Source organism: Anguilla rostrata, chromosome 14, assembly GCF_018555375.3.
Source record: "Anguilla rostrata isolate EN2019 chromosome 14, ASM1855537v3, whole genome shotgun sequence".
Classification (NCBI taxonomy): Eukaryota; Metazoa; Chordata; class Actinopteri; order Anguilliformes; family Anguillidae; genus Anguilla; species Anguilla rostrata.
In genome coordinates, this window is record NC_057946.1 from 4,785,271 (window position 1) to 4,801,946 (window position 16,676).

The 16,676-nt window shown below is 47.6% G+C and overlaps 1 protein-coding gene across 1 annotated transcript in view; it reads right to left on the bottom strand.

Annotated features, from left to right (window-relative positions):
* Nucleotides 1–16,676, bottom strand: part of niban2a (niban apoptosis regulator 2a) — a 52,699-nt gene that overhangs the window by 32,031 nt on the left and 3,992 nt on the right. The gene's annotated exons all lie outside the window — the stretch shown is intronic.

Sequence of the window (16,676 nt, forward strand, 5' to 3'; positions counted from 1 at the left end):
CAGGCTGACTGGGCCTCCCCCTCCATCGGTCCCGACCACAGCAGCACAAAGACACAGAACCAGGATGACGTCAATCCGTCCGCTACGGCCTATACTGCCCCTCCTCCTCCCATACGTCTCCATGACAAACCCGCCGCTCGCTCCCCCATCCCACGATTCCAGCTGTCTGATGGCCCCCCAATTACAACTGTACCTCCGTGACCGTCATACGACACCGCTCACATCTGCCAAACATCAGCGGACGCTCGGTGCGACCGACACATTCAGGAGCTATCTAGGCAAACTCATTCCCAGCAGTTTCCCCATGCCCTAATAGCGCTTAGATAAAACATTTAAAAAAAAAATAGAGATACTTTCCCTCTCTGCCAAACAGAAATACAATGTCTCAGCAGGACAGCGATGGGGACGCTGTGCTATAGGAGGTTCTGACCTTCGTGTGAGACAGTGAAGTGAGGTCCAGACTAACGAGTGTGCTCATTGAAATGCCCATGGCATCCTTTTTTAAAACTAGTAGGTCTGTTAAACCCAATGTCCCAGTTAAACTCCCACATAAACTGTCCCGCTACATCTGGCCACTTAGCCACACCCCCACATCTGATTGGCTACAGAAGAGTTGAAGCTAGGCTGCATTCCCTACCCACACTGACTCCCCAGGCCCTCAATACAAAACAGAACAGAGTTCTCAGCCAACATACCTTGTTGAATAAAGGTCAGATGCATAAAAAAATGGTTTAATCTTACTGGTCATATATCATAAGTGATAAGAGCGTAGGAACGTAAGATGGTTTATTGGTGAGAACAGGCCATATATCCCATGCCCATCCATAATCATTATTTTGCCTGCGGTCTACAGAAGACCTGACAACAGCGGCTGAGGTTGGCCTGTAATTATTACTGCAGGCTGCAAGCACACAAATCATGCGCGCCGAGGATGAGGAGGTCACGTGAGGAAGCAGGGGGAAGTGACAGAGCGGAACAGCTGAGAGGTGATTCCAAAAACCGAAAGAGACGGTCGCCATAATTCCCTTTTTAAAAAAAGAAAGACATCTTTGCCACTCACAGGTAACTCACCCGTGTAAAAACACCCAAACTACACTTCCTCTAAACGTTCGCCTAACACGTGACCTGACCCGAGATAACATTAACGGAGCCGGCGATAGCGGTCCACGGCCGCGGTACAGGGCTATCGCGACGCCACCGTTCAGCGCTGTGTACTTATGAAAAGAGGCCGCGTTTAAAAAGGGAAATTTGGCTTCGACGCGCGCCCGCGGTGAGCGATAGCCGTTTAATGGAAACCGTTAAACACAAAAGAGTCTCACATGAAAGAAGCGCTCGCTAAGCTGACAAACAGTAGCTTAAACCGCGTTTGAATAGATTAACCTGAATAAAATATTGTCCGCATACCACAGAGATGAACACATACGGTGGCACAAAAGGCTAATTGAGCCCGGGTTCAAGTTAACAACGCCGTGGCGCATAATGAAAGGAAGCATATTTGCGGGAGTTAAAGGCTGATTGGTGGCATTGCTCCGGAATGAAATGGCCAATCGCGGTCGAGGATGAGCTGAGCGCCGTGGAAACGAAATGCTTCTGGTGGGCGGGGAGTGTGGTTTTCGGGAGTGGCAGTTAAGGCTCCTGTTAAAGCCATCAGACAGGCAGGCAGCAGGGCCCAGCGCTCTGGCACGGCAGCGCGAGGAAGAAGGGGAGCGGGACTGGGAAACGGACAGTCTCTCTCTCTTTCTCTTTCTCTCTCTTTCTCTTTTCTCCATCTTTTTTCTTTCTTTCTCTTAGTTCTCTTTTTTTTCTCCTCTCCCTCCTCTCTGAAATTTCCAAAGTTTGTAGGCAAACGCCAACAAAAGATTAAACAATAAGAGAGGAAGAAAATACACACACACACACACACAGGCACACAGACACAGGTACACACACACACACATGTGCAGAAGTTACATCTCTAATCAGGAATGAGTCTCTTTTCCTCTCTTCAACTAAGAAGCTCACCCAAATATCAGACTGAAGTTGCTGTCCCCTAGAACCCCCCCCCATCCCCAGGGCCTGGTTATACACACTCAAACACATAGATCACTGATAAACTCCAACTCATATTTCAATAGATACATGACAGGAGCATCGCTGGCATTTGTCAAACAAATGTGCGCGAGAGAAATATACAGGTCATACTGAACAATGAGCGCAGTGTCAAAGCAACTGCTGCAAAGCTACCAGCCAACCCCTCGAACAGAACACGGGTCAGCGACCGGAGAAAATTCCGGCAAAGACGACAAGCGGCCGTCACCGACGGCGACAACGACTAGCCCCGGCGCTACCAAAAAGGGCTAACATTCTATTTACTCCAGAGGCTAACATACCGGTGTCATACGAAAGGACGGCTTCCAAGACGGCGCCGCATCGCGTTCATTCAGCAGACGCGCTCGTGCAAGAGAACGCAGGCGCATCCATGCGAGTCGCAGAGCGCAGCGGCGCGAGACCAGGCTAACTGCATTCCAGTGCCTGCGAGCGCTAGCGCAACATCAATAACGCACTGAGGGCCAGGGGATTTGGTCATGGTGTTCGTTTTGCACCAGCGATTGGTTGCGTTAACAGTTTTTTTGCGCGTGCTAAAAGGTCTTGCATATGCTGAAGTCCTTGGTAGATTAGGCCCTCTATGTAGCACGTATAGCTCAGGAGCGTAAGACCGAGTCTGGCAGACGGCAGTTGCGGTTCAAATCCCGCCCTGGGCGTGTCGAAGTGTCCTTGAGCAAGACACCTAACCCCTAACTGCTCTGGCGAATGAGAGGCATCAATTGTAAAGCGCTTTGGATAAAAGCGCTATATAAATGCAGTCCATTTACCATTTACCATGTACACACTGCAGCTTTCACTGACCAAGACTTTCTGAGGCAGGGATCTCCTGCAATTGCGGTTAACTTCCAACCCGCAAGGCAGGTTAAGATTTGGAGAGGAAAAAAAAAGTGTGCAAACTCCTTAGCCAATCAGTGGCTCAGATCAAGCGCATAAGTGCTGAGACCATGTGAAAACGCCAACTGCAGACGGGACCGAGAGCAGGTAAAATGGCCAGAACGGGAAACGCTAGTTTTTGATCCCAGGCCAGCACCTTGACTCTGAGCAAGGACTTAACCACACTTCAGTATTCCCATCCAAATGTTGAACACGATGTGATGTCCATGAATATCACTCCTCCAAGAAAGTTCTTTCACTATTCTCAGTTGAGAGAGAAGGGTGCGAGCGAGAGGTGAGCGTGATGGAGCAACGGAGATATCTCTCCTGCAAGCCTTATTACTAGTAGAGACAGGGAGGGGCCTAGCCTATCGTAGCTGAGCTGTAAACAGCACACGATCACGCTCGTTTCAGTGAGCGATGGAAAAAAAACAACGCAGTTCTGATTCTGCGGGATAAAGGAAAACGCACGCGAGGAATTCACTGTAATCTGCATCCAGAAATGTATCTGACAATACATTGAAATACACTGCACAATGCACCAATGGCATCTGCAGAATACGTTTAAAAATGGAGAGCACCATCCCCCCCCCCCGCCTGTTCCCCAAGCTCTTTCATTTTAGCTTTGTACCCCTCACTCCTGTTGATGGGAGACACACTGACAGCAGTGAGTCTCCCATCAGACGACAGAGAACTCTGAACAATGTTGCGTTCATGCAGTGTGGTTCTGCTCTGTGGTGCAAGTCAGATAACATCAGCTTATCGGCCGAACATCACACTTTGATCTGCTCACGCTGTTACAGGGAGAAACAGCAACAGGGCGAACTTTCCAGGAAACAAAGAGGACATTTTCAAGGAAAAACAACCTTTAGCCGACCCTGCGCAAAGGCAGGCAGCTGAATGAGCTGAATCTGCAGATCGCAGTGCTGTGGCTGGGAGCAGGGAGGCTAACGGCTAACGGCTACATGGGAGAATGGAAGAATGGACCAGTCTGCTCTGCTAGAGAAGATAACTGAGCTTCATTGTTATTAACTGGGCCAGGGCATGTACACATACACACACACACACGCAGATTCTCATAAACACAAACAAATTTGCACATTAACATAAACCCTGTCTCACACAGCAAACAATATATACAAAATATGTACATGAATACACAAATTCACACACACACACACACACACAACAACACACACAAATGGATTCACACACACAGAGTCTCTCACACAATCATCACACATCGAGACACACAGACACAGAGGCACACACACAAACACATACAGTACAGACACACACACACACACACACACACAGACACACAAACAAACGGATTCACACAAACAGTTTTCTCCCACACAATCATCACACATCGATACACACAGACACAGAGACACACACACACACAGACACACAAACAAACTGATTCACACACACAGATTCTCTCACACAATCATCACACATCGATACACACAGACACAGAGACACACACACACACACACACACACACAGCCCAGCGAGGGTCAGCTTGTACCTAATCGCACACAGTGGGCTGTATTGACAGGCGGCAGGGTAACAGCGGCAGTTAGAGGTCAGTCGGACCTGGGGAGGCCATCTCTGAGAAAGTGTGTCAACGGCCCCAGCGGTAAAAACGTTAGCACGTCGTTAGCGCTAACGAGGGAACAAAAAGCTGCTGGAACCCCGCTCGCTCAGTGCCAGCGATTCCCCCCCCGAGAGTCTGAGCGTCCAGCGGGACGGGTCGCGGGGGAAGGAAGGAGAGAAAGGGAAAGGGAGGGTGAAGGGAGGGAAAGAAAGAGACAAAAAGACTCACGTAGAAAAAGTTTCAGACCGCATGACGCCAGCAGAGAACTATTCCAGAGAGGATGCAGTAACCGCTATCAGATGTTTCATCGCCATTCTCATTTATGAATGTGCTCATAAATTAGCCTACATTTGTGTGTTCAGGGGGGGGGGGCGTGGTTCGCGGGGTGACAGAGAAATGAGGTGACTGTGAGGAGACAGGAAGAGAGAGGAGGGATGATTTAGATGCTACCAGGAGGAGGGAGAGACTGTTGCGCGTAGGAATGACTGTGTTGAGCGTGTGTGTGAGTGCGTGCACGTATGCCAGTGTGTGTGTGCTGCTTAGGATAAGGTTGTCTGTCTGGGTGTGGGTGTGTGTGTGTGTGTGCAGGGGTGTACGTCTGTGAGAGAGACAGAGCAGTCAAACATGAATCACAAACACAAATAAATACGAAAGGAATAAGAGCTATAATAAAGGAATTACTGTGTCAGGTCAGGACAGTAATCATTCCCAGCATGGCTGTGTCAGCTAAACACAGCCCAGACAAGATGTCTCACAGCAGCACAGAGCAGCCTGCATATGACATCACAGCCCTGCTCATCCTGCCACCTGTTTGTTCAGCTGGACATTAAACCAGGTCAGGATGAGGCAGCATGCTGAGCATCAAACACGGGATCTGACTCATGCTATTCTGGCGCAAGGCCCAACACTGAAACCCTTAAGCCGAACCAATACTCTCAAAAGGAAAGTCGCACCTTCTACCTAAGCGTGGTACACGCATACATACATGCGTAAAAAGGGCCAGTTCTTACCTGGGGACACAATTACTGCAGGGGCCACAGTGACTCAGCAAAGGCGTTCATGCGGTCAACCGCATGCAGCTTAAGATTTTATAACTGCGACCTTCAGCAGAGGTGACTAGCACGGAAGACGCAGGAAATCACAAACACCGTCAATAGATTCACTAAGTTCAGAATGACGCATTTAAAACGGAATCAACGTGGTTTGACAACGCGGATGGCCAGTCCGTGTACCGAACTGTTTGGGGTTTCGCTTTGTTTTGTTTTTTTGACTACACTTCTTGAGAAACAGGCTTGTAGAGCAAGTCCGTTCGGTTTTTGGTCCACGTAAAAAAAAAAAAAAACTTTTTGGCGATGTGCATGATTTTCTGTGCGGAAAGCCGCTTTCATCCAAAAATGTGTCATATCTTCCGTACGGACCATTACGTAGCCCACACGCGAAGTCTAAATGAACCTTAAAACCGCACGTGTCACGGGAAGGTTGAATGATGGCTTTTCTCCCCTCTCGCTTCATTTCTGCAAAAAAAAAAAAAAAGAAAAACGGACCGGCGTTTTTTCCAGAAGTTCTCGTGCACCGATTGACACTGAACGTGATTCACTCGCGCGGCCACAGAAAGCCACGTCCTCGGAGGAGACCGAAGTAGTCGGAGCTCAGCGGGACAGGCTGTTAAAAGAGAAGCGATCCACGCAACGTGACGTGGCGATTTCATGGTAGTGGATGATCATTAGTGTTTTCAGTAGCTCCCAAAAGCAAATTATGCAAATTATCTACAACAAAAAGAATCCCTGCCCTATCTGTGTAACTAATGACTCAGTGCAAAGAGACTCATCTGGACCTCCTTATGTTCCCAGCCAGCAAAATGCTAAATATCAACGAAGACTTTATGAAGTCTCGGGGGAAGAGGATTTCATTAACTAGGGACCCATGTAAGTCAAAAGGAACGTAATGGTGGAAATGCTGAAATTGTGTACTTTTTAATAGACTCATCCCCAGTTAACATGCACGTGAGCATGTAGTTCAGAACCCTGGGTATTAACCTATTTTTTACAGTCTCAGGTATTAACCGAGAGTAGGTGCGCTGCTGTCCTGTAATACTGCGATTCCCAGAATGCTCTGTGCCTTCCGTCAGCGGGCACAGGAAGTGATCCGTGGGCCTCAGCTCTCCACCACACACCCCCCAATCTCCTCATCCCCCCCTTTTCACCTAAGGTTTCATCTCATTTTCAATTTATATTTCAACTCACACATACACAAACACACACACGCACACACACGCGCACACACACACACACAGCCACAGCCACACACACAGCATCTACTATAGCTGACACATACCAGCATTCCCCTATCAAACACGCCTTCGCCTTGGAAACATAAATAAAAGCTGTTTGGCTGTGATGCAGGTGCATGCTGACAGATAACAATCAGAGAAGGGAGAACTCCTATCTGGGAAACCTGGAATAAGAGGGACCAACTGACAGGAGGGTCAGCTGCAGAACTGCTTTTCGCTCGCTGCTGATTGCTGGGTTAACTAAATCAGGAGTACTGCGTGAAACCTATCAGATTTACTGCATTTCGGGCGGCTGAATTTACAGAGGTTGTGGGGTTCAAATCTAAAGTTAGCCAAGTAACAGCAGTATACATGAGATATTCTTTACAGTATTGCAAAACGTGACTCACGTTGCATATCTCAATCTTTATAATTATGACTGAAGTAGACTGGAGTATGCAATCTAATGTAATATGATATTTATCTGATACAGAATGTACAGCATTATTTACATGCTTAAATGTCTGGCGTTTAATGTGCTACAGGGGTTATTAATATTTAGGAAGTTTTAATCTACTTCATATGTTGATATTCAACACGCAAATAAATATAAACACACCGTGTTTACACAGTCACCTTTTTAAGATGACGTCAGGGAATATTATATGTATACATATATATATATATATATATATATATATATATATATACACACATATATGCAAATATATATTAGAAAAAATCCTTATTGTTCTTTTCATTGTAAGGGGAATTACACAGTGCTTTTGATCGACAGAGGGAGAAGGAAAGGAAAGATATGAAGAAGGAAAGAGAGGAGAAGGAAGAGGAGGAATTGTAGCCTGAGAAGAAAAATATGACTCCTGTCTCTCCTAAACAATCTATCCGGAGTGAGCACAGGACCTTCAGATTACCGCCACGGGGGCATTTTCCATCATGGAGGACATCAGAATCACACAGAATGGAGGGAGAGAAAAGGAGGGAAAAAGAGAGCAGAGGTGAGGGAAGGCAACACAATGAAGAACTTGACAGTACTCCCGAGCGTGTAAATATCGCACACTCCCGAGCGTGTAAATATCCCACACTCCTGAGAGTGTAAATATCGCACACTCCCGAGAGTGTAAATATCGCACACTCCCGAGCGTGTAAATACCCCACACTCCAGAGCGTGTAAATGCCCCACACTCCAGAGCGTGTAAATATCGCACACTCCCGAATGTGTAAATATTCCACACTCCCAAGGTGTAAATATCGCACACTCCCCAGCGTGTAAATATCGCACACTCCCGAGCGTGTAAATATCGCACACTCCCGAGCGTGTAAATATCGCACACTCCCGAGCGTGTAAATATCGCACACTCCCGAGCGTGTAAATATCGCACACTCCTGAGCGTGTAAATATCGCACACTCCCCAGCGTGTAAATATCGCACACTCCTGAGCGTGTAAACACCCCACACTCCCGAGCGTGTAAATACCCCACACTCCCGAGCGTGTAAATACCCCACACTCCCGAGCGTGTAAATACCCCACACTCCCGAGCGTGTAAATACCCCACACTCCCGAGCGTGTAAATACCCCACACTCGGGCCAGACGGTTCGCATTTCCCTTTTCCTCTGTCTTTGTCTTGCCCCGTGAAAGAGGTCATTAAAGTGTCCTGCCCTGCCTGGCTCCTTTCTCCTTCCTGCTAACCCTTGTTTAGGGACTCGGGATTACAGAGTTCCCATTTAGGCTGGCCCGGCGTTCCGACAGCTCTCCCTTTGAAGGCACCTGGCGGGGTCGGGAGCTGGGGTGAATTATACCCCCCCACCACACACACACACACCAACACGCACGCACGCACACACACACACACGCGCACACACACGCGCACACGCACGCATGCACCACGCACATACACACACACACACACCTATGCACACATGCATGCACGCACACAGGCATGCACACACACACACACACACTCTCACAAACACATATGCATATATGCACACACACACGCATGCATGCACGTGCGCATGCACACATACACAGACACACACTTTCCCTCTCTCTCTCTGTCAAAAAAGCATATGGACACATGTACATACACACACTCACACGCAAACACACACTCTCACAAACACATATGCATATACACACACCCACACACCCACACACAGCAGTCCTGTATCCCCGGGCCTCAGCCTCACGGATCCTTTGATGCAGCTGATTATAGGACAGTCAGACACAGTGCTGTGCAGCTGCTCCTCGGTCACATGACCAGAGTAACACAAGCAACTTTATCTGTGACGTCCGATTCCTTTAAAGCAGCACATCAAAAACCAGCTCAAACACTGCAGCCTTCCAGCGCTGGAGTATGACATCCCTGCTTTGCCATGCCCAAGGACTTCACATTCACGGCCACAGGCCATGCCGATCATCCGTGCCCAGGCCTAGGATCATTACTGTGGCCATCTCCGTAATCTTGACAGTCAGCTCTATTTCTACACCGATTATGCACACCATCTGCAAACGACCGCACGTCGTCATGCAACTTCAACCCAACTGCATTGCTGGTATCACAATGAAAGTATCACTAAGACATGCATTCACACAGTCATAAAAACACAAAAACGAAAACTCATACACACATTTTGCATACTTGCACACCGACAAACACGTACCCAGAAAGTCAAACACACACACACACACACACACATACTGACAGAGCCATCACACTAATAAGCTGTACAAAGACCTAGACACAACAGAAATGGAGAAGGTGCACACAAACAAAAACAAAAGTAATTCCTTAAGAATCCATCTCTGTCCTGAAATGACTCTCACTGAACAAACACCCAGGCAGTTCTTCCCTCCCACCCTTTTAAACACTGTTATTTAAATGCTTTGGCTTCCTGGGACTGTACATCATGTCATCTTACCATCCTAAACTGCCTTTATGCACAGGCAGGGAAGACCTCTCCATTGGAGTAATAAAACAGGGCATCTCATATCTGCTAGTGACTGACAGCCTGCACACCTGGAGATGCAGGAGTTCCCATGTGACCCCAGAAAGAGGGTTTGATTGGCTGCATGGCTCTGCATCATCGCTGAGAGTAAGACAGAGAGAAGACAGCAGAAGGAACTGGAGGCTTCTTCTCAGCGCTAACACAGTAGCCTGTTTCACAAACGCACCGGGAAGCAGAGGACCGGGAGGTTCACAGAAACCTGAGACACAGGTGTCCCGGCGGAGTTTTACAAAAGCCTGAAACAGATCGGGGCCTGCGTGTATGGGGCCTGCGTGTGCCCCCCTCTGGTTTTCGGGACGTAAGCCCAGAGCTCTCCATGTCAGGTGCTGGCCTCACAACGGAGCGATTCTCACCATCGAAAAAAACAACAGAAAAAGGCCTTTGACTTTGACCTCTAACACTTTAAGTCTTATATACAGTCAAAAATTTTCTTTGAATATTGATTACTGTATATGTGTATATATATATGTGTGTGTGTGTGTGTGTGTGTGTGATTTAAACAGATTTAAAACAATTATTTCTCCTCATTGCAGTGTTTGTCACAAATGTGTTCCAGTACATGCAAGTACACTGTTGTCTCATTTTGTTTAGTACCACTGAACCTTCCTCTTGGTATGCATGTAATTTGATGACACAAATGTTCGTCATTCCAATAAAACTGGTTTGAAATCAAGATTCTATTCTTAAAAATATTTTAAGAATCTTTTAAGAGCATTTTTTATATATTTGTAATAAATTATAAGTGAGTTCACATGTGCACATGCTTACATGATATTGCTCTGTTCTGTCTGCCTATGAAAAGGGTGAGAGAGAGAGAGAGAAAGTGAGAGAGAGAGAGATAGAGAGAGAGAGGTGGGAGGGTGTAACATTATAATGCCTGTACTATATGTTGTTTTTTCTGTGGTTGGGTAGAGAGAGAGATAGAGACTGCTTAAAAAGCAGGCAAAAACAAAAAACCTTCATGGTTGGACTAGACACTGAAAGGGATTTGACCACACTTAACAAAGTTCAGGCATTTTTTCCTCCCCCATCAAAAAAAAAAAAAAACAAACAAAAACGCTATCCAATCAAAAATCACTCCTCCATGGAAAACTGCTGACTCATCATTCTCATTGTGTCCCTCTGCCAAGCATCACTGAACCTCAGACAACCTTCTGAGACAAACATGGAGCTTCCCCTATTCCTGTCCCACATCCACCTGGAGCCCTCATGTCAACCCCCCGCCCCCCCTTTCCTTTCCTCCCTCCCACTCTCGGTCCTCCCTCCATTTCCTGTTCACTCATATGGCTCACCACAACATCCCTTACTCTTTCAAAGACCAGACGGTACCACTCACCACTGTTACGGGAGGAGAGATCACATTATAAATTTTTCGGGTTCGGGGGGGGGATATCGTTTCTTCAGTCAGCCAAACAAAGTCTATGCTCACGCTGTAATGCTAGGCATGTCAAATTTATACTGAAAAAATGCCTCATGGGATAAACCTCAAATTTTACTTTGATTAGTTACACTTATATTTTCTAGGTTTTCTCAGTTGAAAATGTTTTGGTTCATGAAAACATATAGGTGCAACAAATTGAAGTGAAAATTGTAGGTTTATCCAAGGAAACATTTTTTCTTTCAGTGTACATTGACATTTAGACTTTTAACAGAAACTGATACTTTATGTATGCGTACATAAAGGGTTTGGGAAAGAGAAGAAAACATATCAAGTTATCAAACCTATGTTTTTGTAACCTTCACAAAGATGTCACTTAGATTTAAAATGTCAGGGCAGGGCAGGCACAGCATAACAGAAAGCACACTAAAAATAAATATTTAACATTCTAATACTATTTGAACACATACTGAACTTACAAAGCCAACAAAGACAATATTAACTGCACGCTCTTAATAGTGTGCCTGTGTGTGTGTGTGTGTGTGTGTGAATATGAGAGAGAGAGAGAGAGAGAGAGAGAGAGAGACAGAGAGACAGAGAGAGGGAGAAGACAATGGCCGGGATTAGCTGTCAAAAGGAGTTTTGTCATTTCAAAGAGCCTGGTTTCTCTGGCAATATTCCACAGAATTAACTTCATAGACCAGGGATCTGAGGCTCTGGTGCTGGACAGTGACAGTGCCCGCACGTTTTTGTGGTTTCCTTTCACTCAGACGAATATGTAGGCCTTGAAAACAAGGTGTGTGGACATTTTCACCCAACAACCGGAGACATAAATTCAGGACTCGATGCACTTAATACTGAAACACACCAAAAACCCTCCTGGAGGGAGGTTGAGATCTATGCCACCACCAAGCCTGTGGCACACAAAGAACTGTTGAGTTAAAGCTAACATCACTTGCTAAAGCATGCCCCGCCCCCCCTCAACCCCCACCCACACCCCACCTCACTTCCCTGTCCTACTCCAGAGAACCTCAGCCCAATGAGCAGGGACTTCTGTGAAACAGAATTATATTCTTAAAAATATTTTAAGAATCTTTTGAGAGAGAGAGACTGCTTAAAAAGGGCAAAAAACTAAAAACCTTAATGGTTGGACTAGACAATGAAAAGGGATTTGACCATACTTAATGAAGTTCAGGCGTTTTTTCAGCAAGGAATGGAACCAGCTGACATCAACCTCCCCCACCAAAAAAAAAAAAGCCAAAAACGCTATCCAATCAAAAATCACTCCTCCACGGAAGATGCCTTCCTGGAAAATAGCCCCCCCCCACACACAAAAATAAAATCTTCCTTCAACGTCTCTCAACACCAAAAAAAAAAAAATGTAAAAAAACAGTAAGTAACCAGAGAGGCAACGAGACAAGGTGTCTGCACCACAGGGAGGGAGAAACTGAAAGTGAGCGAGGGAACACCAGGAAAGAGTCTCCGCAGGAATAACAAGAGCGCAATTTAATACCACCCCCCCCCCCCCCCGGCGGCTCCGTCTTGTTCGCTCTCTTTGCGGACGCAAGACCACGGGCGGGCGCTGCCATGGTTTCGATTTTGGGCAACTATTTTTCAGTCACAGTAGAGTAGCCGTGCGCACATCCAACCAGTCATTTGGCCAGGTGCAGGATAAAAGTGAAATGTGAACATTGAAGGAGAATGGATGTCCACACACTGGATTACAGCTCCCAATACTTTATTGACTAAAAAGCAAAGCAACGTTTTTCAACCCAACAGGGTTTTCATCAGGCAAAAAACAATAAGGCATTTTGCCTGATGAAAACCCTGTTGGGTTGAAATGTTGCTTTGCTTTTTAGCCAATAAAGTATTGGGAGCTGTAATCCAGTGTGCGGACATCCATTCTCAACATTTTTCAGTCAACCTGGTTTTACAAGAACGGTCCCCCCCCCCCCCCCCACGATACTCCATGCTATGGGTGTATGTATTAGGCACTCCATTGGGTTGTAACAGTGATGACTTGGCATCAGTTCTGCTCATCGCCTAAACCTTGAGGTATTATTCACTCACACAAGTTGCTTGAGAATGAGGTTGCCTGTAAATTGCCAAATTGTTGAAAAAAAAGCACTTAAACAACCTGTACTAGTGCCCCGGGTTCCACACGTGGGGGGGGGGGGGGGGGGGCTGATCAAACTCGCAACACAGCCATTGAGGGATGACGTCACAGCCATTCAGGGATGACATCACAGTCTGCGGCTGCTTTGTTCGCTCCAATGCGGTGCCAGGCCGCGGACAGCCCGTGGCACCACTCGCGGCACCAGCGTAGCCGGTGTGGTAATGTGGCCATGACCGGGGGGAAAGGTCGGTGTGGTAATGTGGTCATGACCGGGGGAAGGATACCACCACTTATCAAAAATCCACCGAGAGTGAGGTCACCATGCACTCAAGGAGACCCCCCAACATCTACAGCTACAGCTGAATCACTGACTGGTAGAAACACAACACTTACAGCATGTGACGGGACCATGAGGTAACAAGACCAGGTCAAAACCTAGTATATGGCTGGACCGGCCGACCAATGGTGTGACTTCATCACTCACTCAGTCAGTCACAGACATTCGCGTTGGTAGGGCTGGCCCCGCTGTTGCAGTCCAGCCAAAAACAAGGTGAGATCTGACGGTTTGGCAACGTTCCTTGTGGAGGTCATGAACGACTACCAAAGACTACCTCATGACCGCATGTGAATCATTGTACTGTGATCTGCGAGTGAGCCAGCAGTGGTGTATCCAGCTAATTAGCCCATTGAACCGGGGCGGGGGGGGGGGGCTGTAATTGTTAGAAACAAAAACGTGCCTACACACGTTCAACAGGGTCTGGATGGAAGCGCGAGGCGGGAGAACGGCTGAAAGCCTAGACGAATGACCCCTTTTTCTCCCTTTGAATTTTCTCAGGTTTCTCACGTTTGTCGCAGCAGCGTTTGGGGACGATTAGCCGCAGAACCGCCCTTTTGTTAGCGCGGCCATTTCGCGACAATGGGGCGGCGTGCGCCCCCCCCCCCGTGCAAACAAATCAGTGCTTCGATGTCGACCGCTGCGAGAAAGGGATTTCGTTTCCGCTCGTGGAACCCGCTCGCGACGACGAAGAGAGCAAGGGCCCTTTCTGCGCTCTGTCTACGGAGGCGCGGGCCGCCCGTTTCTAATCACCGAAATCTCCTTCCCCACCCCCCGGGATTAATGTGATAGTCATCATCACCCGAGACGCTGTGGGGCCTGCCGCAGAGGCCAGGAGGCGTGTTTACAGCGCGATGTGTTCCAAGAGAAGGAATGTTGATCTAGGAACAGGTTTCTTCTGTCCACACCCTCGCTTTATCCGCTACGGAGCGAAAGGGAAAAACCGACCCTGGATCAGCGCCCATATTTTATTTTTTTTGTCATTTTCTCCCCAATTTAGTCGTTATTACATTACAGGCACTTAGCAGACGCTCTTATCCAGAGCGACTTACACAGCTTTTACATAGCATTTTTACATTGTATCCATTTATACAGCTGGATATATACTGAAGCAATTTCGGTTAAGTACCTTGCTTAAGGGTACAACGGCAGTGTCGTACCCGGGAATCGAACCTTCGACCTTTCGGTTACAAGCCCAGTTCCTTACCCACTGTGCTACACTCCATCAATTATACCAATTCCCCGTGTGTATCACAGTCCTGGTCGATGCGCTATCCTCTGTCGGTCTGGGGAGGGTGTAGACTACCACTTGCCAGCCTCCGATACATGTGGAGTCGCCAGCCGCTTCTTTTTCACCTGACAGCGAGGAGTTTCACTGGGAGAGCGTAACGCGTGCGGAGGTTCACGCTATCTCCCCCAGATCCCCTCCCCGCTGAACAGGCGCCCCGACCAACCAGTAGGAGTCGCTAATGCAACGATCAGGACTCATACCCTCACCGGCCACCAGCTTCCCACCCGCGAACACTGCCAACTGTGTTCGTAGGAACGTCTGACCAAGCCGGACGTACCGCTGCCGGGGATTGAACCCGGGTCTCGCTGGTGGTAGGCGATTGCTTATACCTCTACACTACCCAGACGGCCTCAGGGCCCATATTGACCGTGTCTCAGAGTGAGAGGACTAATCCAGGCACAAACCTTTTTTGCCCACAGCCCTCACATCCTAACCTTAGCCATTATGGGCTAAATGGCTAAAGAGATCCTTCATTCATTCCCTGCGATGGTTCATGAGGACGGGTAAGATAGGAGTACAGTGAACCACACAAGCATCATTTTTGGAGATGATGACAGAAAGCAGGGTCACTGAGGTAGCTGGATAACTGCACTGGAGTAAAAGTCGGAACCCCGCCCAAATCTGGAAAATGGACTCAAGTAAAAAGAGCTGTCCCGGGTTTTACTCAGAGCAGTTATCCAGCTAACGCAGTAACCCTGCTTTGTGAAACACCCCCCCGAGGTCGCCACTTTGGGAGGAGCGCATCCTTCAGTCGGTCTACTCAACGGGACGTTAAACTGGCGTCCTGATGCACCCTGCTCATTATGGCACTTATCCCATGGCACCTTTTGTTAACCCCAATATCCCGGCAAGCTGGTAGAGGTGAGCATCATTACATCTACCCATCTGATCATCCCACTTACATCTGGAGCTCAGCATTACAAAGTAGGTTAATGCATTTATTCCTTCTGAGTATCAACAGTTACTAACGGCTATGACCCCAATGGTTTGACATCGTCTCTTTGGTGTCTAAACACTCATATTATGGAATCTGCTAAATGCCAAAATGTAAATGTAGTGTATGACTTAAATACAACCCTGGTCCTGGAGAGCCACAGGACCTGCTTGTCGTTATTTCTAATTTTATGGTTATTGCTCGGCCATAAAATCAGAAACTAATTCAGACCCAAAAAACAAGGCACAATTGTTTTAACTGTGTAATGGGCTGCTTTAATTGATCAGTGAAATGCTGAGTAACACTGTAAAATGCCCCCCCCCCGTCCCCTCCCACCCCCTCAGCAGCTCTCTGGGATTCTTTTCGGGGACCCCCGGGCTACAGAATCCCTGGCACTTCCTACCCAGTTTGAGTCATCAAGGCAAAAGAGAACAGAGTACTGAAAACATGCCTATCTGATTAAGCAAAGGTAAAATAATACAAGACCAGGTCAAAACCGGATATCTGGCTGGACCAGCCGACCAATGGCGTAACTTCATCACTCACTCAGTCACTCAGTCAGTCAGTCAGTCACAGACATTCACGTTTGCAGGGCTGTCCTCGCTCTTGCGGTCCAGCCAATAAAAAGTCAAGCAAACAGGAAAGGTCTTAGTGAATGAACCCCCGGGTAGGGAAGGCTCATGGGGAGGGGGGGGGGGGCACAGCACAGCACAGCACAGCACGCACAGATACCACCTGCGCTGAGGTTTTGGGGACCGTCGGCA